This window comes from Palaemon carinicauda, chromosome 3 (assembly GCF_036898095.1).
Source record: "Palaemon carinicauda isolate YSFRI2023 chromosome 3, ASM3689809v2, whole genome shotgun sequence".
Lineage (NCBI taxonomy): Eukaryota > Metazoa > Arthropoda > Malacostraca > Decapoda > Palaemonidae > Palaemon > Palaemon carinicauda.
The window spans coordinates 162,264,639-162,291,753 of NC_090727.1; the positions used below are offsets into that span (position 1 = coordinate 162,264,639).

Consider the following 27,115-nt stretch of genomic DNA (forward strand, 5'->3'; position numbering starts at 1 on the left):
CTCCCGTAGGAAGATCATTTGTGGCTGTGACCTTCGCGCGTGAATATCGTTCCCGAATCGTGATCTTTGTTGAAGGTAGTGTGTCGAGGGATTATTTTGGTTATTTTAGCGTGAATACTAAATTTGAATATTCGATACTGCTTCACATGAGATTGTTATAATTGTTAGTTAGCCAAAATTTTATTTTAATTGCACTTATGATTATAGAGTTAGAAATAGCCGGTTTTTTTTTTTTTTTTTTTACATTTTTTGGCAAGTGGATTCCAGTGACCTTTGGCTAGTTCCGTCATGCGATTGTGAAGTTAGCTAACGTTTAATGAATTATTTGCCTTTTACATATGTAGATTGTATACATGACTAGACTTTAAAGATATTTTCCATCTGAACATTATTTGAACTTATAAACACTGCTAATTTTAGGAACCGCTTGCCAATTTGACATCAATAATGATGATTAACTATTTGCCAATAATTTGGAAGTAACTTGGGTCGTTATTTAGCGCAACATGATTTCTAAGTTTCCTCAGGTTTTTACTATTAATAGGTATACATAGTACTTTGTATCATTTTGTTCATGTTTGCGAGTTATCTAGCGTTTTAAAGGTATTTCATGAATGGCAGAGGCAAGGGACACTGCAGTGCCCTAGATATTGACCATGCACATATGTTAGTGTCCAAGCTAGGGCCAAGGAGGGCCAGGAAATGGTCGCTGATAATTAAGCGGGTAGACCATGGGCTTTTAGTATCCTGTTTTGATAGCTAGGGTTATAGATTAGCTAATAATAATTACAAGGATAGTGAGGTTGTTGACACTACTAGAAACTTGTGTCGTAAGTGTGATTCTGAATTCTCTTATTGAAGACCAACACATTTTTATTGTAATTCGACTGTGAAGCTTGTTAATACAAAAAAGGAGACGTAGGTGTCAATCATAAAGGAAGGAATTATTTATGATTTACTTTGTTACGTGGGTAGGGCGTTTAGGGCTAGGTCTGTGACCTCGGAAGGGGGTCGGGGGGTGGGGTTTAACCTCCGGCTAGGTCTGTGACCTGGGAATGGCGGTCCAGGGGCTTGCCCCTGACTAGGTCTGTGTCCTGGGAACTACTAGGTTAAGTTAGTTGGTGTTTTAAGTTCTGTGGCCTTTTGCGAATCTCGAAAGTGTTAAATATTTTCTTTACTGTTTTCCCCCACCCAAAGTCCCAGGTTCCCACCTGTGCGTTTGAAAATGGGCGGGGGGGGGGGGGGGTGATGTAGGGGGGTAACGGGGGAGCGGTTTATTTGCATTGGAAATAAAGGTCAAAAATTCAATGCAGGGGTAGTGGGAATGCCTAGAGGGGGAAAATGTCTGAAATTTCCCCGCGGGGGTATAACAGCCCGCGCTGCTTTTCACCGGGGGGAAATCTATCCTAGGCTAATTTTCGCGGGGGTGGGGGGGGATTTCCTGCTACACCTTACTGTTGCCCAATTCAAAAAATATCAAAGTTTATTAGTTGATTATTCCGCTGAATTTTCTGTAAAAATGTTAATTAAAGCCTGACACCTTTAATGTTCTTAGCGGTAATTATTTGAACGGGTCACACTTTACATAGATCATTTGGTTTAGTTTGCATACGCTACTTAATGCAGGGTTTCCCAGCAAGTGACTTATTCCTGTAAAGGTATGAAGATTTTCTTGCTAGCCTTGTAAATTTCACATATAAATGTATTGTAAGATTTTGAGGTAAACTTTATTTCCATGACGTAATTCATAAAATTAAAATGTGAAGGCAAATTTACTTCATTTTATACAAAATAGTAAACTATATATTTTTTTCTACTTGCTATCTTGTGTTTTATTAATTTCTGACTTTGAATGTATATGTAATCACCTGTTCGTGTGTTTTCCAACCCACATCCCTCTTTAAAAAAAAAGAAAATAGGGGAAATCTGTGGGAAACCTGGGTTTTAGGTTTGGGGGCACCAATAGCGAGTGATTTTCTGCAATAATAATGGCCAGAAATGCTTGATAAACACACAATATCCTGTTGGTAAAGTATAAGGATCATGTAGGTGGCGTTAAATTACTGTCATAAATACCGCTGTCACTGAAGTTGAAACTGGTTCCTGGCCACAATTTTAATCGTAGAGTAATGAAACTTGCAAGGATTAACTAGTGAAAAAAGCTGAACATAATTAAATTTTGGAAGGTCAAGGTCACTGTCAAGCAAAATGTCCCATTCAAATAATCAGCTATAAGCTTGGATATCGTTGTCACAGACTTCAAACTTGGTTCATATTTGAGTGTGAGAGATTCCACTCCAATTAATACATGTTAAGGTTGAAGGTCAATGTCGTTAACTTACTTACTTGTTTACTTGTTTTGGGTTTAAATCTAACCCTCCACTGAAGTCGAGTGAACTACTTCTCGGGCGGGTCCATATTAATCATCTAACGAAACATTTTCATTTTAACTTATACAATTCTTTGGTTGTAGCATCTTCCAAATCATATGATCTTGTGAAAAGTAATGTCTTTAGTTTCTTCTTAAATTCAATTGCTTCCTTAAGGTCCTTCATTTCAGTTGGCAGTTTATTATAATGTCTAGGCGCACCGTAGCTAAAAGCCCTTTCACCAAATTTACTATTTGTTCTTGGTTCAGATAGCCTATGTTTGTCACTCATGTGTCTTAAGTTAACATTTGTTTCTAGTTCTAGTTTTTTCAGGCATTCTTTTGGTTCATTTTGGTTCAGAATCTTAAAGCTTGTATTCAATTCTCGCCTTTGCCGGCAGCCAGTGTAATTTAATTAGTGCAGGGGTAACTCTTTCCCTATTGTGTAGTCCTTTTATTAATCTAGCGGCTCTGTTTTGTACTCTCTGAATTTTCTTCAGCTGATAATTTGGTAAGCCATAGAACAGTGAGTTGCAGTAATCAATTCTTGAAAATATGTGGTGATTAATGAGTATGGCCATAGATTTTTCATCTAAGTATTTACTAATAAATGCTATGTTTCTGATATGATAGTTACAATTTCTTACCATATTATTTATATGTTCATTCATTGTCAGTCTATCATCCATGATTACTCCAAGATTCCTGACAGATTTCTTTAGGTCAATGATCGATTGACCTATTTCAATTCTTTGGAAGCATTCGATTCTTTTTATATCTTTTTCATTTCCAAAATTAATACATTCACTTTTATCTTCATTGAGCTTGAGCTTTTTTGTTAACATCCAAGCCTTAATGTCATTCATTATTTCATATATCTTTCTTTTAGCTTCATCAACTGATTCTATTGGGAAATAGAATTGTGTATCATCAGCGTATATTTTAAACTTAACTCTGTGAACAAGTTCGAGCAAGAGGTAAAATTCATCAACCATGCGGCCACAATTTTAATTGTAAAGTAATGAAATTTGCACGGATTTTCAACTGTTGTGGAGAGAGCTGGAATTTATTAAATTTTGGAAGGTCAATGGTCAAGGTCACTGACGAGCATAACGGCTATATCACGTATTCAGCCATAAGTTTGGACATCCTTGTCATAGAGACTTTAAACTTGGTTCATATTTGAGTGTATGAAAATCCACGCTAATTAATACACGAAGTCAAAGGTCAAGGTCGAGCAAAAGGTCGAGAAATTAGCTGCCTCAGCAGAGGTCTGCGCTCTACTGAGTTCTCCTCTTGTTACCAATTGTTCATATGTCCGTCAGGTGTTTTTTGCTCAGCCAATGATAGTTTCCCTTGCAATTGAATATTAACTCGCTGCTCTGTTTCGGCAAGTGATTACGTGTGCTGCGCACCGTGTGGGTCACTATCAAAGTATCACGGTTGCTTTTTATATCATGTCCCTCAAATGGTGTTTGCTCCGATGAATATTTGTTACTTTCGGATGATCAACAACAACTTTATACTGAGTGGATAGCATTTCTAACGTACTGTAATCAGGTATCGAAATAAACTTTACATCAAATTTCGAAAATATTGAAATATATTTTTTTTAACACCCAGAACCTTGGTTTAAAAAGCCAGGTAATGATTGCGTCTGGGAGAAAAAAAAAAACCCACCCATGCTTATGCTTAGTAACCCACCATCAGTTATAAAGAAGTAAGCAATGGGCTTCATCATCTACTCCTACGCCTATTGACGTATAGAGCACCGGTTAGATTTCGCCAGTCGTCTCTTATCTTGGGCTTTCAAATCAATAGGTGGTTGTATTAGGTTCGGTAGTGTCCCGAAAATCACTGTGGCCTTAAGGGGGGGTCGCAGGGGGGGGGGCGGAGCCCGCCCCCCCTGGTAGGCCTAGGTAGGGATACAGGGCCCCTATGCTAGGTTAGGTGGGTTTTCTTAGGTTCAGTAGTGCCCTGAAAATCACTGTGGCCTTAAGGGGGGGTCGCAGCCCCCCCCCCGGTAGGGCTAGATAGGGGTATAGGGGGAGGGGTGGTGGAAGGATAAGTATTCATTTATTGCAAATATCATTTGACGCCCCCCCCCCACCCAAAACCCCGGTTCCCACCTGGTGTCCCCCATAATTGTTGGGATGAAGTAGGGTCTTTCTGCATTCTGGGACTTGTTGTTGTTTTAACTCTAATTACATAGTAAATCTCTAAATCGGATGGTTTGCGGTCAAAATAAACGTTAAATTCGTTGGAACTACACTATTTCTGATGCAACAAATCTATTTTTATTCCAGTTTCCCCATAATGGATGAAACTGTAAATTTACCAAAGTTTATTATACAATATGGTTTCCCGATTGTTATACGTTTTGTTGAAGTCTTATTAAGTTAGGCCTTCAAATTGCTTAGTGTATTGTCAGATGATGAAAATTCCCGTAAAACAGAAACCGTATCTATGGGGAAATTTTTTTTTGTCAACTCGAAGTGTTACTCAGTTAGTCATAAGTACGTGTTTGTGGTGCATATAACAGAGGGTCCTGTGGCGAGCCGAAACTTATCATTTCAAGTGGGACTAGATAAGTTTGCCTAGACCACAAGCAAAATTAACTATGGCCCGTGATCCATGCTGCTGGACCTAGGCCGTCTCGACCTTGGCTGGACACTAGATTGGATCGGCTATCTGTGATAGGCTGTGGTGGTGAAGAAAGATGGCCGAGATGGAGTCCAGGTATGGGTGTTTAGATATGACGTCTTGGTCAATCGTTCTCAATCGGGTTATTGCTTCAGAAAGTACAGTAGCAATACTTTTTAGTTATAACGAGCAGCTTCAGTGCAACCCACCTCCACTATCTAATAGGGAACTATGTGCTGTACTAATGTGACTTATTTCCAGGTCTTAAAACTAACATCTCTCTCTCTCTCTCTCTCTCTCTCTCTCTCTCTCTCTCTCTCTCTCTCTCTCTCTCTCTCTCTCTCGCCAAAGTACCTCCCGGCATCAATGTCATCAAATTGCTATTATGAACTTGTAATTTCAGAGCCCAGAATAGTTTCCGTTATATCGTTTTTGATGCCGAAATGAACCTCTTTTATAGGGTTATAACAAACACAATAACATCTTGGATCTCGTGTGCAGTTAATCATGTTAATACTCTCCACAAGCAAGCTATGATTTCCATATTTTTAATTTATATTTTCCCTGATTTTCTTCAGAACCTTAAGTAAATTGACTCACTATATCAATGATTACCCAATCTCCTATTTCAGTTGTTTGGTTTAGCATTCTTAATCTTGAAAGTGATGAGTGTTTATTGACCGAAACTGCATAAAAAGTACTAAGTAGTGTACTGTACACATTAAATGTTTCGATTGTCTTGGGGAAACAATTCATATTACTTGTGGAGCGAAAATATTACACTAGGCACCTCAAAACTTCATCTGTCTTAAACTCCCGTTAAGTCCTACTTATCTTGAGTCCATACCTAGAATTTATTGAAGTATTATTTCTAGCCTTTAACTTCCACGTTTGGTGTGGAGGTATTAAAACAATTTAGAAAAAAAAAAATTTTTGCACAAATATCTTTGAAATAATTTTTCTTGTTCCTAGTGGCTGAGATATTGGTTTCTCACCAAAGTAAACCTTACAGGGACAATAGACTGAATACCTATAGCTATTATCACGACTTCCATTCTATATTAGTGATGCTGAAATAGATGTTGTGGATATATCGTAGGATTCTAATATGAAACGGCTCAATTCTTCTTCATCCAAGGAGTTAAACTGCACTGTAATTGTCCAGTGGCTACTCTACTCTTGGTAAGGGTTGAAGAAACTTAAGCTGTGGTAAGCAGCTCTTCTAGGAGGATGACACTCCAAAATCAAACCATTGTTCTCTAATCTTGGGTAGTGCCGCAACCTCTGTACCATGGTCTTCAACTGTTTAGGGTTAGAGTTCTCTTACTTGAGGGTGCACTCGGGTACACAATTCTACCAATTGCTCATAATCTTGTTTTATTACAGTTTTTGAGGTTTATATTTATTTAATGTTACTGTAATTAAATATTTGTCCGTGTTTCCTTTCCTCACTGGGCTATTTTCCGTGTTGGGGCCCCTGGGCTTATAGCATCCAGCTTTTCCAACTAAGGTTGTAGGTTAGCCAGTAATGATATAGTCTTCTGGGTTATTTACTGGATGGTGATTTGTAACCTTAGTTGTATATTTCTGTGTCGTTTTATACTGGGATTATTAAGTTACCCTTGATCTGCCTGTAACCCTTTTCTAGACCGTTTATCTGAACCGAAGGTTGAGCTCAGCTTCGTGGATAAATGAAGTAAAATGCTGACAAATATTTATTGTTTTCAGTGCCCAGTCTGACAGTAAATGGCTTTTATTATTATTATTATTATTATTATTATTATTATTATTATTACTGTTGTTATTATTATTGTTGTTGTTGTTGTTTTTATTATTTATTGTTGTTGTTGTTGTTGTTATTATTATTTATTATTATTATTGTTGTTATTATTATTATTATTGTCATCATTGTAATCATTATCATTATTATTATTATTATTATAATTATTAGCTAAGCTACAACCCTAGTAACGCAAGATGCTAAAAGCCTAAGGGCTCCAACAGGGAAAAATAGCCAGTGAGGAAAGGAAGTAAGGGAATAAATGGATAAATTATTTTCCAATTTTTATCTTTTAACGCCGCGAAAATTAAATCCAGTAATGTAATTCAGTTCGGCGTTGAGACAAATTAAACATTATTTCCAATAACCTAATTGATATTCATATCTTGTGCATCAAGATCAGTATCGACCTGATAAGGTTTTTCCATTAAATACTACTGTACATTTTTTTTATATTAAAAGATAATAGAAAGTTATCTACTTGGTTACTATAACGATATACGGCATTGTTAATTTAATTAACAATTGGATTACAAAGAAACTGGTCTATTTCATTGATTCCTGTCAATGCTTTCCGAACATTGATTGGTTTTATATAATATAATAATTGTTGTTCACGCTATTCTGAAGTACGCGGTTTCTGAAAAAGGCTTGTTTTTAGTGGAACTACTACAGATATGAAGAGCTTGTTATCCAGATTGTTTTTCTTGTTTATCATTAAGGAAGTGTTGGACCACTTAACTTAGCCACTGTTTATTCCATACTTTGCACTAATTTCTGACTGCATAGTGCATTATGTTGACCAAAATGTGTGGCAGTTGAAAGATGTTAACGGTAACTAGTCATCACCCTTTTGTATTTTTTAGGACTCTCTCTCTCTCTCTCTCTCTCTCTCTCTCTCTCTCTCTCTCTCTCTCTCTCTCTCTCAAATGGAATAAGGCAAGGTTTAAGATTATAAAGGTAAAATTGTGAGCTTAAAGTGATTGTATTCGATTATGTATATGCAGATGGTGGGCAGGATAGAAAATAATCAGAAGTGTTTGATTCTGGCCCATAGTGCTCCAAAGCCCGACTGTACTGATATCCGATAATAGCCTAAACGGAATACTTTCAGGCCTTGTTTTCAAGTTTGTCTAAGCAGATATATTGTTTTTGCATCCATGGAATATATGATAAAAACAGAGAACTATCAGATGAGATCCAAGAAAGTAGACTGAGGTGATATGGTCATGTCATGAGAAGAGATGAACAGTATATTGGGAGGAGGGTGATGGAAATGGAGGTACAGGGAAGGAGAAGGAAAGGGAGACCAAAGCGAAGGTGGGTGGGCTGTATCAAGGATGACGGTCGATCAAAGGGATTAACCGGTGATGAAGTGTGGGAGATAGGTAGATGGAGAAAGATGGCCAGAAACATCGACGCCACATAGAATTGGGAAAAAAATTCAGACAAAGTGGGACTTGGACGCTGATCATATAGATATATGGCAGTCTTTAGGTCCTACAGTTTAGGATATTGTCAGTGTCCCTTGCCTCTGCCATTCATAAACAATCTTTAAAGTCTATCAATCTTTTCGTATATATCTACTTTTTTCTAAAGTAGTTCGCATGAAAAAGTAAAATTCTTTAGATACCCATTAAATTACGGTTTCTATTGTAGAAATTCTAAAAGAAAACTATAATTTTATGGGACACAATTACAAATTAACAATTCCATAGTAACTAAAAAACGATAGTGTAGAATGTTTGTTGGGACAGGCGATTTCGTCCCTTTTACTTGTCAAATCGTTTTTCTTTAAGGGGAAAACTTTTTTATTGTGGTCTGATATACCATATGAAGTTATTTTATAATTTTACATATGATTTGCCTTTACCACGGCAATATTTTTTAGTATATTTATTAGATTAAGAAAAAGGAAAACAAAATAAATAAACGAAAATACAATAGGCATATTCGTGTAATATTGTCTTCATATTGGCATAGGTAGGATCTAGGTCATTGGTGTTATAGGCGAAATTGTTCTTTGGTACCCCTCCTCTTAAAGAAGACGGTGCAACGTGTGGTCAATTTATTTGTTTTTTAAACGTAACACCGAAGAACAATCTGTAGAAAAAGTACACTTGATAGTTGTAATAGTAATATAAGTAACACCACCGGGCGTAGTGCAAATGTTCTGGAAAAAAAGTGCAAAATCCAATAAGCAATGAACAGTACAGTCAAAAGTACAAATCTAATATGAAAGTTTCAGAGAAAGGGTACTTAAGTGTGACATTATTGTTACGTGTAATAAGTGTAAGGGTTGGTATAAAGAAGACCGTAAGTTATACGTCAATCATATGGGCTCTAGTTAAGGAATGTAGTACAGTAGTTGTAAGAAGAGTAAGACCATAGAGTGGTCTTCCAGAGGAGTAGGGTAGATCTTCCCTTTCCCAGTAGATCAGTTCAGCTTTAGGGGATGAGGTAGAACCTCCGAATGACAATGTCCCAGAAAGAGGGTTATGTAGTTTTAGTTTTAGCTCCTCTGTAGAGGTTGTCCTGTCCATTTCTCCAGTTACAACGGTTACTGCCGGTAGTTCTTATGCTATTATAAGTTGTTTTGAGAGTGCATACTACCTGTATTTGGGAGGCAAAGTTCTAAAAGGGGTTGTGAGGACATTTCCTCTTTAGTGAATTCCTTTAGTAGTTTAAATGTTCCTGTATTGCCTTCCAGCACTGGACCTGCCCTTGGTATGCCAGTTGTTGAGGTGAATGGACACCATGAGGTGATCCCCTCCCCAAAGCTGGGTATGTCGTAGGTCCAGTTCGCCATCACCCCTGATGGGTGTATGAGCAACTTGGACGAAGGAACCCCATCGCTACTTTGTTCTCCACATAGTCAGCAAGGGAGCACCCCTACACCATTGCAGGATCTTATATTTTCAGATCCAGGGAGGTCAAGATTTTGTTCTCACTATTAGTGATAGAGCTCACCTGTGCCTCCGCAGGACCATGAACCTTCAGACCTAGGAAGGTCTTCCCTGAGATCCAGTCGCAGGGAATATTCTTCTAGGAGCTCATCTCGGAGGATGCATAACTCTCAACAGTACACCTCAAGCATGTATCGCAAGGGTAGATCCACATGGAGATCCCTTCCCATTATTCCTCAGACCACATTTCTTCTTACCTCAGGACTCGTCTGAAGGACGAGACCTAGCCGTTCATTCGTTAGATCCCACCATAGATCTCTTTGGTCTCTCCTGCGAGCTCCTGCAGGTTCTTCAGACATTCTCGTCTTTCCTTCTCTAGTAGCACTCGGAGACGTCACTCCCTAAGCAATTCCCCTTCCAGGAGTAGACCCCTTTAGCCATTGTTCTCTGCCAAGGATCCGACTTGGGTTTGTATAGCTATGAAAAATACACATTACTTTTGAATTTTTTTTGTTTTCTTAAAAATGTATGTACCATTGTATAATTAATGGACTACTTATTTCTCCACGAAGTAGACCATGTAGGATGTTAGACCATATACATCACAATTTTGTTACTATTTTGAACTTTTTTACTTTCTGAAGTAACGAATATCATTCGTAATGAAAGAATTACAAAATTTCAGCTTAAAGATAAAGTATTACATAACACACAGTAGGCGTATTGAGGAAAGAAAGAGGGTCTCTCTCTCACTTCCAGTTGAAGAAACAACTTTACTTTTATACTGTATTTTTTTTTTTTTTCTTTTTTACAATCCACGGAATATTAAGCTTAAAGGTGAGCTACTTCAGGATGGTTTTTAAGATTTACCAATAGGATAGTTTCTTTAGGGCCTCACTTAGCCACCTCCAAAAGAATGAAGGATTCAGCAAAGTGAACCCCACATAAGCTTAATTGATGTAAACAAATTTAATAATGAAATTTTTTTCAACACTTGACTGAGATTCACCTTACTTCCAAGTTAGTGATATCAGAGGCTCATTAGGGCTGCATGTAACTTCTGAATATGGCGTTGTTTCCAAGCTGATATTACTTGCCATAGGAGTGCCTCAGAGTGTATTGCCAAACCAATAAAACACTTTACGGTAAGGCAAATTGCATGAGAGAATTATTTTCATCATTTAATGTTAGGTCAGAGTTTTGAAGCTTTGGAAAAGAAGGAAAGTGTATTTCAGGCGAGTTATAAGTGAACTCCAGGTAAATATTGAAATTATCAATTTCATTATTAGAATTATTATTCACCTTCAAGCCCTTGTGCTTTGTCACATTTACAATACTTACCATATCTCTTATATAGGTCTCCATTCACTGGTTACTTTTTTTTTTTTTTTTTTTTTTTTTTTTTTTTTTTTTTTTGCAAAGGGATACCATTGCTTGTATGAATGCCTATCATAAAAGCCAATAGGAGGAGCTGTGGTGTCGGTGGTATCAATCACACTATTTTCTTGGGCCTCTTTAAGTTGCCAATATGCTACAGTAGTCTCTTGATATGTGAAGGGTGGAATTATTCCTCGGAACTTTTATTAGAAAAGAAATAGAGCTCTAATGTTCTTTGGTACGAATAAAGTTTCCTTTTGCACCAGGAAAGATTGAGTAATGCAATACTCTTACCAATGCTGTGTCCTTCCCTTATCATACTCAATTTGGTTGCATGCTCCGTTTATTTTTTCATTATTATTAAAGATGGACATAATTAGTTTTTAAATAAATTACCATTAGATATTAATGAGGGTGTTTATCATGTGTAATGGAGAGGGTTAAGTAATATCATGCTAGGACAATCTCCTTACTTTTACTATGTCTCATTTGGGATTTTATGAATGTCTAGCAAAATTTCATATTCTCTTTATAGTAACATGTTAAAAGTTGCTAATTTTCAATGTGCATTTTGAGTTACAAAGCTTAATACAGTATATATGAAAGAAGTGACTTTGTTTTTTAATCGTATTAAAGAGAGGGCTTATATGAGATATGAAGTAATTTCTACTTTCTTCACAATCCATTTTTTTTCTTTTTTAATGATTATTACAGTAATTTATTTTTCAATGTATATTCTATATTCAATGTCCAATTAGATATATTACCCTAGTCAGGGGACTTATAAAAGGATTCCCATAGTGTATTGGGATGATAATGGCAATTTCCTTATCTCCCATATGAAGGGAAAGGAGGTGAATTATAGTATTACTGTATAGCTTAGTTTACACAATTTATTTTGAAATAGCTCTGATACAGCATCAATTTATTTCTAAACGTTTTTTTGAAGAATTATTTTTTTACTTTGCTTCCAGTATCAATTACAGTACTGTACTTTTGTTGTAATTAAAAAAATAGACAGGAACCCTTTAAAAGCATGAGCACTGTCAGTGCCCTTTATATAAATATCTTGTGGTAGACAATCCATATCCATAGGATATGGTTGCCTTTTGAACTGAAAAAATAATCTTAATCATAATACAGTAGCGTACAGTACAATAACTTCTTTCCTTCCAGCAAACTTATGGTCTCTAAATCTAAAAATTCTTCTAAATGTAGGTTATTTTTTAGCAGTAATTTTTGGGGAATTGCCAGTTTCTTGAATTTCCTACTTCATTCAGAAATATCCTGTGATCAAAAGATGAATAGTAGAATTCCAGTGATAATTTGGAAATTTCATGTGTGGATGAAGCCATTTAAGTGTTTCTACATAACTACAATTTTAAGATTCTTGAAAGCTACGTTTAGTATATGAAGTCACTGTACAGTGTTTTGGTTTTATGGGTGGGTTTGTTAGTGGCAAGCTTATCTAGATGAAAAAAATAATGTAAAAAAACTAGAACAATGTAGCCATGTCAAGAGTTGATATGTAAGACTTCATATGAAGTCTTTCATCAGATATACTATACTACCTGGTATTTTATCCAGTATTAGTTTAACTCTTAATAAATATATTCGACATCTCAAAGAAAGGTCAAGGTAAAACTGTTTACCTATTGAATTCTTCTTGTAAATTTCATTGGAAAATTAGAAATATATACAGTTTAGTACATTACAATTACAGTAACTGGTATTTTATTTCTTTCAGATGTGTTGCCATAAATGGAAGTCTAATGCAAGGAAATGGTTTGATTTCATTAACATTGATTTTTTGAAGTTCATCTTTATGAAAACCAGCTTCATGAAATTTCCCCTTGGAAAAGAAAGAAAACATTTCTCTTAAAAAAGGGACTAGTAATTTTATTCAAACGTAAGTTAATTTTAGTTTTATTTAAATGGTTAGTTTAAATCCCAACAATTATGTGAGATGTAAGGTGTTGATTCTCTGTTAAACCTATTTATTTTGATTCTTCTTGTTGTAAATTTTTTTTCTGGAAATGCAAGGAAACATCTTTTAATCATAAGCAGTCTTGACCATATCAACTCTCATGTGGCTACTGTATTGCTCATTTGTCAGTGTGCGTGCATGGCATGGAATAATTTTAATTCATGCAAGAAGGTCTACTTCATCATACTGTATTTTGTAGGTTTAAGAATTGTCAACTTCATATTAACTTAGATATTTTTTTATGGTTTAATTGTATTTATTGTGGCGAGAACCTTTTTATGAACCACTACCAACATTCACATTGCTTCTCTCCAAGTTGGCTAAATTTCACACTATCCTAAAACCAAAAATTCAGTTTACTTTCCTTCAAATAATCCTGCCCTTCTACTGTAATAGCATTGAGATTACATGTGTGTGACTAGTCTACCTCATGGTTGCCCTTATCTCATTTAGTTTTCAGTTCTTTCAACTCTAGTTGACCATGTTACAATAGAAACAATCTACCTGTTCCAGATTTTGGTTTAGGTTTTACATGGAATATAATATATAGATTATCCTAGATCAGAAGGGGGTGAGTTCTGGATTTACCCTGTTCTGTTATGACTGTCTTTCTGGGTGATAATGATCCTCTCTTTCTCTCTCCCATGCTGGGGTCAATTGTGATTCAAATAACTGAAGAATGCAGTTCCCTCTGTTTCCTTTATGAAGAAATCTACTGTATTCAGTTAGTGGTTGCCCACGTAAAAGATTAGTGCTAAAAGAAAATTATTTGGTGATTTAGTTATGGGAAATGTCAGTGGTTACTGTGGAAGTGAGGAGGCTGCTAATGCCACTCCAACCATTACTAAGCTTGCATGAGTCGATAGTAATGAACTTTGTTTTTACTAATTTTTGCAGTTAGAGGCCAAGGCTAGGCAGTATATCCAAGCAATCCCTGTTTGCCAAGGGTTTTATAAGTGGATGAACAATCTGTTGGAGTAACAAGAACTTTGGGTGTGGGGGAAATGTCCCCTAAATCTCTTAATTCGCTGGCAGTAGGGTGACGATTGGGTTCGAGGCGATAGACAAGCTGTCCCTTCAGCTTCTAATCCTGATGCCCAGCGGATGTTCTTATTGGAATTAGTATAGACCAGCTGGGGTCACTTTTGTTAGATAGGCTCTGTGCATCACAAGGAACTGAAGTCTAGCCAATGAATCCTCTATGGATTTAGTCAGTCTATGGAAAGAGAAAATGACAGAATGGCCCCTAGTCCTGGATGTAGTAGTAAAGAAAAATTGGTACTGTAATTGGAATGTTAGAACCATGAATCAGATTGGGAAGTTACAGCAAGAGGAATATGAATTTATGGAATATAGTATGGATATCTTGGCCCTAAGTGAAACATGTAAGGGGATTGCTATTAATAAAGAGAGGATGACAACTGAGAAATGTAAGAGACAGAGAACGCAATATGCCATGGAAGATGAAATACCATTGGAAGGAGGATTAATGAGGTAGATTCATTGAAATATTTAGGAACTATTATATTCAATACAGGGTCTTTGTGATTGGAGTTTAATTAAGATTGGAAAAAGCAAATCAGGCAATGGCTAGATTAAGGAAAATTTGGAAATAAAATTGGCTGAAATTACATATAAAAATCAGGCTATTTATTAGTTTAGTGAGATCGGTGTTCCTGTATGAACATGAGTTGAGGTATGACAGTGAAACAATATCCAACAGATTTTGTAGATTTGAGAACAAGGCCCTCAGAAGAATAGTGGGAGTTGAATGGCAGGACCAGATTGGAAGTGAAACGGAGATTACTCGAGTGCCCTATATGGATAAGACCATGGGGAGGGGTAGATGGAGATGGTTTGGGTATGCTCTTCCCACTCCCCAAGTGATGAATCCGCTAAAATAACTGGGCTACACAAGGCACAAGAGACTGGGCTCCACAAGGCACTTGAAGAGTTAGAAGATCCAGGACTACATGAATGAGGATTATGAAGCATGAAGTAGATGATGATGAATGAAGTACTGATTTAAAAGCTCAAGATAGAGATGAGTGGCGAAATCTAACAGAGACCCTTTGCGTCAATAGGCATAGGAAATGATGATGAAAGGCCAGGAGAGCCTTTGGGCAAAAGCAGTAATCCTAGCCTATCCGATCCTATTTTGAATCATAGGCAATTTTCTGATGTCTGGAAGTTCTGGTGTACCAGTCAATAAAGGTTCCGTTGATACGCACCTCATTAGTGTCTCGATAGCCTCTCCTCCTGGTGGCCAGCTTTGTAAAAAGTAAAGTCTGACTCATTAGACTGGTTAAACTTCTCCCACTTAATAAAATTATCCTCAATCCATTCTTTCTCAAATCACTTTAAATCTGTTGCAAAACCCTCTTATTTCTGAGATAGAAGACCGGAGCTTGCAGTCTAGATCCTAATATCCCTTATTCATAATATAGTATAGTAAATTAGATGATTCAGGTGGAACAGGAATCGCAGTGACAATAGATATGTTAAGAGGGGACTAGCCAACTTAAGCTCAACCTGAATTTTACTTAGTGGCATTAATGGGGGTGCTAGTACAGTACATCAGCTGCCAGAACATATTCCTTGCCTTGGGCAAATGCCATGGGTATTAAACAATGAGAACATTAAAAAGATACCAATTAGTTAGATTTTTGTAAGACCTTGAAGGTGAAGACGATAGATAACTTATTGCAGAAGTCTATTCTAAAAGAATGATCCAGATTGCTATTTCCTCTTAATGTCTTTGACTGCTGTTGCTTATATGATTACCTTCTGTATACTTTGAAGTTTTCTAATATTTTCTGTAAATAAATTGTCACAGCTGGAATATAAGCCTAATAATTGTTTCCCTTATATTAAGACCATTATCTCGCCTGCAAATGTGTTCATTAACTTTGACCTATTTTTATTGCCTCTCAACACAATTCTTTTGAATCCATGTTATTATGACAAAGGAAGACCTTGAATACAGGTTTTTTTAGTTTAACCAAAGAAATGTCTGCCATTTTTAAGAGATTCTATTGTCAGCGTTATTTCAACTCTTATGCTAAAAACGTTTGCAGGTCACAAGGATCTTAATTTAATACTGCTTCAGATTATTTAATCTGTTTAAGTAGAACTATTTCGGACCAATCTCTGGAAGCTTGAGGTTTTTGTTGTCATATCACAACAACTGTGCTCCTCTATGGTTGGGGCAGTACCTGACGTGCAGAAACGTTTAATTAGTTCTAAGTCAGGTCCCTATTTGTTCAGGTAACCTCCAGAATGCAAATGAATGTTCTGGGGTCTTGTTTCACCAAGATATTATTTTCACCGTACATCTAACTGCATGTAGACTGTCCACTTTATTCTGATACATTAGATTTTTTAAGTCCTCTAAATGATAGTCTTATCTTAGGTTCCAAGAGAAATTACTAACTTGTATTAAAGATGATAGTGTTTACTTTGATTGGTTCAAATCAAGGAATGGTTCCAGTGACTAGTAGTAGTTCTGATATAAAGATTTTATATTTTCCCTTCAAGGAAAGGAAACTTCATTTTAGTTATGGAGGGCTATATAACTCCAAGCTGAATACAGTACCTTATTCAAACATCTAAGCTTGGAACTTGCTTTGGGTATTATTGCAGATATGGATTTAGATCTGTTAATGATGAGAAATATTGGGTTATCAAGAAGATTTATCAACATCTAGATAGTTTTACAGTATTTAAAGGTTTCATAGTTTTGAACCTTTTAAAAGATTGCAGTTAAAGATCTTGCTATGGCTTTTACTACAAACTTTAATGCAAGCTTAAAAATGCATTTAGTGAACTACAAGCTTTCATATTATGCAGATTTTAGAGGAAATTAGTTGGATTTATCTCCTTTTACCTACATTCTGAGCTAAGAATGATTTCAAGACAGTTTGCTTCTTGAAAAGTTTATATGTCTGAGAGAGTAGATTTCTTAGCAATGCGAGAGCTATTTAAAGTTATTTGGGCAAGACTGAATATTTGTGGGGAGGTTCCTAATTTATTTAGTGAGGCTATGATTTTGAATCTGGCTCTTTTCAAAAAGATGTCATTTCTTAGTTTAGTCAGAGGCTCACAGGGAACTGGATTAAAGTCAGATGAAAGACTTGATTTTAGGATCAATGATATTATGAATGCATCTACATCTCTCAATTTTTGTAGGAATCTTCTTTGGAAAGTCTTAGGGGTAGCTCAATGATGTACCAAGCCTGTTTTTGCTAAGCATTATCTTTGAGAAACATGGTTCTTGATACAGCAAGTGCTGTGTAATAGTAGCTGTTGAGGTTATAGTAGAAATAAGTTTTCTGTAGCATAATTATTATTATATATTTTTCTTTTGAAAATACTCAATATATAAAACTTCTGTTTGATAGTGTGATTTTATCTGGCAATGCAATCTGGTGGCCAAAGTTATAAAAGTTAATTAACTCACAGACCCACCTCCAGTAATGTGTGTGGAAGTCAGGTTTATGGACATCAGGGGAGTTGAAAAAAGGGGAATTTTATTAATAAAATTCTAATTCTATACTAGCCTGATGTTCATATACATGCCCACTTCTACACAATGATGGGTAGTTAACCCAGTGGCTTAACTACGGCACTGTAATTGTTCGGTGGTTACTTTCCTCTTGGTAAGGGTAGAAGACACACTTTAGCTATGGTAAGCAGCTCTTCTAGGAGAAGGACACTCCAAAATCAAACCATTGTTCTCTAGTCTTGGGTAGTGCTATAGCCTCTGTACCATGGTCTTCCACTGTCTTGGGTTAGTTCTCTTGCTTGAGGGTACACTCGGGCACACTGTTCTATCTAGTTTCTCTTCCTCTTGTTTTGTTGAAGTTTTTATTGTTTATACAGTATAGGAAATATTTATTTTAATGTTACTATACTTGAAATATTTTTTTTTTGTTTCCTTTCCTCATTGGGCTATTTTCCCTGTTGGGGCCCCTGGGCTTATAGCATCCTGCTTTTCCAACTGGGGTTGTAGCTTGGAATTTAATATTAATAATTATAATAAAAAAAGAGGGAATTAAGTTAAGATTCCAAGACTTGAGACAAAACATATGCAGAGAACCCAGGATGAGGTTATTGCTAATAATTGTCATTTTTCCTCTACTGCAATTGAGGCCTAAGCCTATATTAAGAAAATAATTTTTTTATACTAATGCACAGTTCAAGAGGCATTACAAGCAATAGGCAAAGGATCGATATAATAAATTTTATCAATTTCCTTTCTTACTTAATTGAAGCTGTTTGTAATGAGAATACTTAATATAACTTCACATTTCAACAGGAAGTTTATCCAGTGAATAAAGGGAACAAGCACCTGCCAACAGTAACAAAGTTTGCCAATAGTCAAAAATTTTGAGACCTCAACACAGCATCTCTTTTCATTAAATGTAAGTTAGTTTACTTTATTATTTATAATATAGTGCAAGATCAAATCATGACTTCTGTGTAACACTGTTTAGTTATCGATTCTGTTCAAAATATATCGTATTTAAAGCTAGATGTAAACTAATTTAGTGAAATTCAAACAGATTTAGTGCAATTCAATGTCAAAAACTTTGAGAATTGATAAGGAAATTATGCATAATTTGTCCTAAAATGAATTAAAAGATTAATTTTCAAAAATCTATATTCTCCTAATTTACCCCTTACAAACAAACAGGCCAATTGCTCAACTAAGGGAGCTAAAGTTTGAAAAATTTGCATTTCATTTTAAATTATGTATTTGCTGTCATTAGATATTTCTGGGTCGACCTGTGATGGCCGGTGAAAAGTCCTTCTTTGTACTTTTTCTGATATAAATCTTCCAAATATACCAGAGAAAATTAAAAGCATGGAATGCAGAGGTTACAACCCTCACGCGAGCACCTTGTTGGTGTCGTATATCTAACAAGGGCGTTTGTAAAACACTATTCACAGGCTGTCTTCCATTTAGATAATCCCTTCATCAAAGGGGGAGGGCCGTGACAGGCCCTAGAGAATACAGTTGGGTCACCCTACCGACACCCACCACTCGCGCTCACCAGGTCATCCTTCTGATTTGGGACTTGCAAACAAGTTCAGTTTTTTGGGCACAGTGTTTTTTCGAAGAGTTTCTCGTTATTTCAACATGACTGACGTTGCTACTTCACCCTTACCAATGTTAAGTACCATAGTTTGTTTTGGCAGCTTTTGACAGTACCGGGCATTTGTTCTGTTTCCAATATGGTGGTTTTTAGTTTTGGAAGCGATTGTCCTGCCGAGGTATCGGCAGCCATTTTGGGTTATGTTCGCTTCGGTAAATATTCTAGTTATTTTTGCCCATCTGGTACTCTGTCATCTAGGTTATATCACTTACGTTTTATGGCCTTTTTGTGTTATCATTAATTTTTATTAGTTTTTACTATGGTATTTATTTGCTTGCAAGTCCAATTTGGACCTACGAAGAATAGCGATTTAAAGAATAGCGAATTAAAGTTTAGCGATTTAGTCTGTTAGTTTGTACTCGCCTCAGAGGCTTTGATTTAGACTATATCCTTGTTTATTTGTTACGTAGTCGTTATTCTTCGTTCTTGGTTATTACAATTACTAAGAAAAGCAATCAATTTTATTAATTTTCTTGTTTTATTGTGTGATGTTAGTTTTTTATTATGTAACCTTGAGAGCGAAAACAGAGAGTGCTCGTTCCCTGTTCTACAGATATGAGTTATCCCTTCTCTCGTTTTCTTTGTTAGCTCGAGTAAGAGAGGTGAATTTCCCGTTCTCCGTTTTTATACGATCACGAGTTATTCAGGCCTCCTCTTAGTATCAGAGTTGATGATAGTACGTTTAATATTATAAACGTTTTTATTGATGTGGTTACTGTTATATAGCTAACACTATTAATAGGTACGTTAGTGTATGAGTCATTAATTGGGGTCGTTTTATACCGACACCCTTAGCTCCGCCTTGAGTTATGCTTAGCTCCGCCTTGAGTTATGCTCCGCTATAATGGATACTCATTGGGTGAGAACTAGTTATCGTACCGGAGCAGATTTTTGGAGTGCAACGGTGAAATCCGGCACTCGGACTCCGGCTGAAGCCTTTTACACACGAACCTTTGTCATGTTTGATCATAATTACACCGTTACGGCCCCCTTTTTCCTCGTATCTCCGGCTTCACTGGAGATAACACATTCATTGAGGTTAATGTTATCGTACCGAAGACGGTCACGATATTACGATGACGGGCCTTTGCTACCGGATCTCCGGTACAAACAGAGATCAAGCAGACGTCCAGAACATTTTCATCGAATCTCCGGCTTCGCTGGAGATAACACAAACATTCATTGAGGTTAATGTTATCGTACCGGGGACGGTCACGATATCACGGTGACGGGCCTTTGCTACCGGATCTCCAGTACAAACAGAGATCAAGCAGACGTCCAGAACCGGAGTTAACAATGTGATACCGATGAAGATTTCACAGTTTCATTATTACGGTCCCTTTTTCATCGAATCTCCGGCTTCACTGGAGATAACACACATTCAGTATTAGAGAATGTTATCGTACCGCTGAGGATCACGTTTTCACGATGACGGACCTTTGTCACTGGTTCTCCGGTACAAACAGAGATCAATCAGACGATCAGAATCAGGGTATGAACCCTTTTTCATGAATAATCACAATATCGTTATTACGATCCTTTTCATCGAATCTCCGGCTTAACCGGATATCGTTCAGGCGATCAGCATTGAGGTTAATATTAGTTTTCCTCTGGTGTTCACGTTGTCACTATGACGGACCTTTGTACCGGAGATTGTTACCGGAGCTCCAGTACAGACAGAGATCACTCAGACCACGGGTGGCCAATCTTTTGTTTTGCTGTAAAGGAAAGGATTTAACATGAATACAAAGTAAACTGTACTTACTTTAATGACACTTTGAATTTGCGTTGGTAATATTCATTAGGTATTCTTGAAAGTCCTAATAAAAATATATGAACATAACTATGCCTATATTTATGCATATATTTAATTCTAACTATGTATAAATATGGATAAATATCCATACAACATCGTGTTCAAATAGAAATAAATTGATTATGCCTATATTTATGCATATTCAATTCTAACTATGCCTAAATATGAATAAATATCCATACAACATAGTGTTCAAATAGAAATAAATTGATTATGCCTATATTTATGCATATTCAATTCTAACTATGCCTAAATATGAATAAATATCCATACAACATCGTGTTCAAATAGAAATAAATTGATTATGCCTATATTTATGCATATTCAATTCTAACTATGCCTAAATATGAATAAATATCCATACAACATAGTGTTCAAATAGAAATAAGTTTCCACTCAGTACTGGGAATCAAAGGTTGGCCCCTTCTAATGAAGGGCCGGGTCGAGACCAACCATGCCATGAGAGGCTATCTACTGTTCCTTGAAACTCTGGTCAGTGAACAGATGAATCAATAGAATACTAATATCCAGTAAATAATGTTAGACCCGGTTCTGAACGTCTGAGTCAGGGGTGGCCAACCTGTGGCGAATGCGCCAACAGTGTCACATTTCATGAATACAAGTGTCGAACTATACCCCAAAAGATAGTACATTAAATGACTGTTCTCTAAAATTGATTTTTATGAGTTATACAGCTGATCCCAGCCTGTGAATAGGATCACTAACCAAAGTTCAAGGAACATCCAGACTTATGTCACCTTTCTGTTACAGAAGGTTCGCCTACATGGTTCCCGTCAGGATGATGATGAATCTCTCTGGCCTGCAAGAGAGGCTCTCCGCCCTTGGGTATCAAGGTTGGGAAGAAATGCTCCATCTAGAGGTCCCTATCTCCTCAGAGTGTCATCTCTAAGGTTGGACGACGACCCCATGGACGGGCAGGTAGGTGGGGATGAGTTTTGAGCCTTCAGCTTTGCAATTACCTACGTCACCGAAATAGGACCCTTAAAGGATCCTGATGTTCATGTTACCCTTCATAAACCGTGACTGCTAAAAGCAACACATTCTAGGGAAAACCAAGGGGCTATGACGGAGCTCAAAAGTATGGTGGTGAGTCGGATCCGTTCAGGAACTCGGAAGTTTCCCCCTACAGCCCCAGGCATATCGAAGTAACCTCCTTCGATAAAAACAACGCATAGAGATTTGCCTTACATGTTCCATACATAGATGGTACCATAAATCTGGATGGCATAGACGTCCTCCCTCTGGGGGACCTAGATTTTACTCCCAGGTACTAAAATTCCCGTTCAACGGATTCGTTCGATTGAAAGAGATTGCCTTGGTTAGGTTAGACAAGGTACCGAAGGTAACAGTATTATTTCCTAAAGGGCAGGCCCGATCTGTCTGGACCAGGATGTTGTCAGTCTGGGGGGGTACGATAATTCCAAGATCTGCCCTTCCAATTCGACCTACACGTTTGATGGTCTGATCGGGTTAGTTGTGGGAAATACGTTCTGTCTGAGGCCTCTATCAGACAGGAATCGATAGTCGGTTACCCACTCGTCATCACAGCCTTCCTCTGATTCGACGTCTATGCATCCGAATCCCCCTCATCAGGTGGTCTACCTCACTGATTCCCCAGGTACACAGCCCAACCCCGTCGGGATGTTTTACCTGCATACAGCCCTAGATCCGAACCCTCAGGCTCCTTTCGTGGACACCAGAGAGGAAGCTACAGGAGTAGAAGACAGTCTCGCCATCGAGACGGACCTAGGAAAAAGGGGGCTCGGAGAAGGAAAGTACCTAGATTCACTCCCTCACAACGCGGTGGTCCTGGTAGGGGGTAGACTTTACCACTTTAGAGACCATTGGACCTTCGGTCTGTGGGCTCATAGCATAATCTCTAAAGGTTTGAGGTGAAAATGGCCACAAGGCTGCTCCTCCACCAGTGACATTCTCCCAGAAATCCACTCCCATCCTGAAAGAGTACACCACAGGGTTACTCAAGAAGAAGCAATCAAACGGGATCGATCACTGAAGTTCCAAAGCCACCTGTTCACAATTCCGAAGAAAGGCTTGTCGGCATTGAGAGTGGACCTGGACTTGTCAAGCTAAACTCTTACATTCTCTGCGACAAGTTTCGGATGTTGACTATCTCTCAGGTACGGACCTTACTTCCCCGTGGGACCGTCACCACCTCTGTCGATCTTACCGACGACTATTATCTTGCGCCTATAGCTCGAAACTTCTCTTCTTATCTGGGTTTCCGCCTAAGCAGGAAAGCCTTTGTGTTCAAGACATGCCCTTTGGCCTCAACATTGATCCCAGGATATTCACGAAACTGGGAGAGAGTGTTAGAACAACTCAGGAACCAAGAGATACAGATCATTGCTTATCTGGCCGGTTGGCTCATTTGGGCCCGGCCGGCCATAGAAGGCGACAGAGCTACGAAGGAATTACTTCGATTTCTCGACAACCTGTGATTTCGGGTCAATCTCCAAAAAATCTCGCCTGCAACCATCAGGCCACTTAGAATGGTTAGCCATTCAGTGGGACCTTTCGAAGCACACGTTGTCTCTCCCTTCCAAAAGGTAAGAGGAATAGTTTCCAAGATCAAAAATTTTCTCAAACACAAACAGGTGTCCAAAGAGCCTTAGAAAGTATCCTCGGCCTTTTCCAATTCACTTCAGTAACAGATCTCCTAATAAAAGCCAAACGCAAAGACATCAATCAAGTTTGGATAAAGAGAGCTACAGTACCTATAAGAGACAAGGTCTCGAAGATCCCCTCTGTCTTGAAAATGAGACTATGCCCATGGTCCGAACCGAAGGACCTCTCCAAATCGGTTCCTCTACAATTCCCACCTCCACAAGTGACATTCCATACAGCCGCGTCTCTAAGTGGATGGGGGGATTACTCCGAACATCAGATGTTTCAGGTTCTTGGTCACTCGCCATGAAACAGTCCCATATCATTGTTCTCAAAGCCATGGCAGTGTTCTTGACCCTGAAGAGAGACTCTCCTCCAAGGTCGACCCACATCAGAGTAGTGTCAGACAGCACAGACGCAGTACACTACGTCAACAGAGGAGGATCCAAGTCACCCAACCTGAATCAGATCCTGGTCACTATCTTCGCCTGGGCAACAGAAAAGAACTGGTTCCTGTCAGCACCTCACCTAGCGGGAGGCCAGAATGTGAGAGCGGACTCACTATCCAGGACGGATCCACTGGAGTCAGAATGGTCTCTAGACATAATTTCATTCCGGTGGATACTCAGGCTCGTTCCAGGCTTCCAGGTAGATCTATTCGCAACTCAGATGAATCACAAACTTCCTTGTTATGTGACCCCCAACCCTGGCCCCTCGGGCTTATGCCATGGACGCATTACCCCGGGATTGGAACCATTAGAAGAAGATTTCCCTATCTCCCCCAGGGAATCTTCTAAAAACTTTTACACAAACTACGCTCCTTCCGGGGCGCAGTGGCTTTAGTACCACCTCACTGGCCAAGAACAGTTGGTTTCCTCTCCCCCTCGAGTTGAAACTCAGTCCCATCCGGATCCCGTTCCTCAAACTGACCCGAGTATCCAAACTCACTGTGTCAGATTACTCAAGGATAGCCTAAACTCTAACTTTGTGGACTACAGGAAGTTGGCAGCTCGTAGAGACGCGAACATTGAACCGGAAAACGATCTCTTCATCGAATGGGACAAAAGGGACTCGACAATTCGCCAATATGATTCGGCCGTTAACAACTAGCAGGTCCCCTAAGAGTGCAGTCCATACTCGTATGTCCCCGCATTTAGCCATCTCTTTCTTGAGGTTCCTATTTGACAAAGGCCTAACAGTTAGCACTTTAACCACCATCAAGTCAGCTTTGAAGAAGCTCTTCTTGTTGGGTTCAACATTAACCTAGCTGATTCCTATTTCTCATCAATCCCAAAAACATGTGCTAGGCTTCGACCTTCGGTTCGGCCACAAAAGGACTCTTGGTCTCTGAACGGTGTTCTCAAACTTGCGATGGACACGGACAATGAATCCTGCTCTTATATCACTCTTCTTAGGAAGACTTTATTTCTAACGGCTATGGCCTCAGGTGATGGAACATCAGAACTAGCAGCTCTCTCACGAAACCCGGAAAACATAGATTTCCTCCCTTCAGCCGAAGTACTCCTTTTCCAGACAAAGCTTTCCTAGCTAAAAAATGAGGATCCGCAAATAGGTGCTCCCTTCGGAAGATTATTCTTCATCCCCAGGATTTTTCTCCGTGTACAGTCACACTCTCAAGGCCCTTTTTAGCTAGAACTGCCACCCGCTCGTCTGGCCCCTTGGTTATCAGGGAACAAGGAGGTACTATTTCCATTCACGGTATCAGGCAACAAATCCTCTACTTCATTAAACATACTAATCCGGAATCATTTCCCCAGGCTCATGATATACGGACAGTAGATGCCTCCAACAATGACTTCCAGAACAGGGACCTTGATGATTTTAAAAAATATACGGGTTGGGAATCCCCTATGGTTGTCAAACGCCAATATCTAAAGATCTTACAGGCCCTTAAATACCCGACGATGGCAGAGGGGAGCCTTATCCCTCCCCATTAATCTCCTCTTCTTCCTTTCTTCCATCTCTTCTCTTCTCCCTCCTACCCGCCACTCACACCACGTCGCCGCTCTCCTTGGTAGTTCGTTAGCCCTATGATATTTGCCATGTTTAATTCCTATGGTTTAACTGTTATTGTAGTTACCGTTCCTTTAATGTTTAGATATGCTTAGACATGTAAGGTTTGATGCCTTTTGCGATTCGACACTCAGTTGGTTCCTTGTCGTCATTATTATTTAACCTTACGTTCCCTATGTCATTTGGCTGGTTGGTAATTGGACGATTACTTTATTATATCATAGTATTGTCGTACATGGTGATTGTATTCTCCTCATTATGTTATTAATTTATTGGGCTTGGAAGGCATTCTCTGGTACATTTTCACCGGCCGTCACAGGTCGACCCAGAAAAGGGATTTTGACGAAGGAAAAATCTATTTCTGGGGAGAGACCTGTGACGCCCGGTGAAACCCTTCCCGGTTATTTTTGTACGGACTCACCCTTTCCTTGCCAAGCCATATGTTCTTGCAGAAGGATGACCTGGTGAGCGCGAGTGGTGGGTGTCGGTAGGGTAACCCAACTGTATTCTCTAGGGCCTGTCACGGCCCTCCCCCTTTGATGAAGGGATTATCTAAATGGAAGACAGCCTGTGAATAGTGTTTTACAAACGCCCTTGTTAGATATACGACACCAACAAGGTGCTCGCGCGAGGGTTGTAACCTCTGCATTCCATGCTTTTAATTTTCTCTGTACTTTTTCTGATATAAATCTTCCAAATATACCAAAGAAGGACTTTTCACCGCGCGTCACAGGTCTCTCCCCAGAAATAGATTTTTCCTTCGTCAAAATCCCTTTATTGTAGGACATATTTAAAGATTTAGTCCAATCCATCGTGTCTGAAAATGTTTAAATTAGGACTTTATTTAATTCATATACTAATTTTATAACCCTAATTTTATAACCCTACAATACTATTATTAATGCACTTTTATTTCTTTAAACAGGAAATGCAGAACGATGGCAGTGAAAAGGACTTTTCAGACAGGCTACCCCCATCTGTATGTGTGGGGTGTGTAGTGAAAAAAGTGAAGCTGCAATCTTGTGGAAAAACACCTACAATCAATATGAATGATTTCAATCTAATAATAAATGTTAGCTATATAACATTTTAAAACATTAGTGAAATAAAATTATATATTAAATCTGAAATTTATTTTAATTCCTCTTTATTAGTAGTAATGTTATAAAATTGTGTGATTACAAAATTCATAAATTAATAATTGGTGTCAAAATTATAAATTATGAATTCAGAAACTGATGGCGAAATCAAAATCTGACACGCCACCAGCTGTGTCGAAATCAAAATTTTGATTTTGACACCAGTAGTGTCAAAATCAAAATTTTGATTTTGACACCAAAGTCAGGTTAAAAAATTTTGATTTTGACACCTGTCCCCCTACTGGTAGAGAAATTACAGTA

General features: G+C 38.1%; 1 long non-coding RNA gene across 1 annotated transcript; it reads left to right on the top strand.

The window, feature by feature from the left end:
• On the top strand, positions 1-26,832 carry LOC137637982 (uncharacterized). Its single transcript, XR_011043838.1, has 4 exons — positions 1-75; positions 12,822-12,983; positions 18,379-18,484; positions 26,641-26,832. It is a non-coding gene; the product is annotated as an uncharacterized lncRNA (long non-coding RNA).
• Positions 26,833-27,115: the final 283 nt, after the last annotated feature.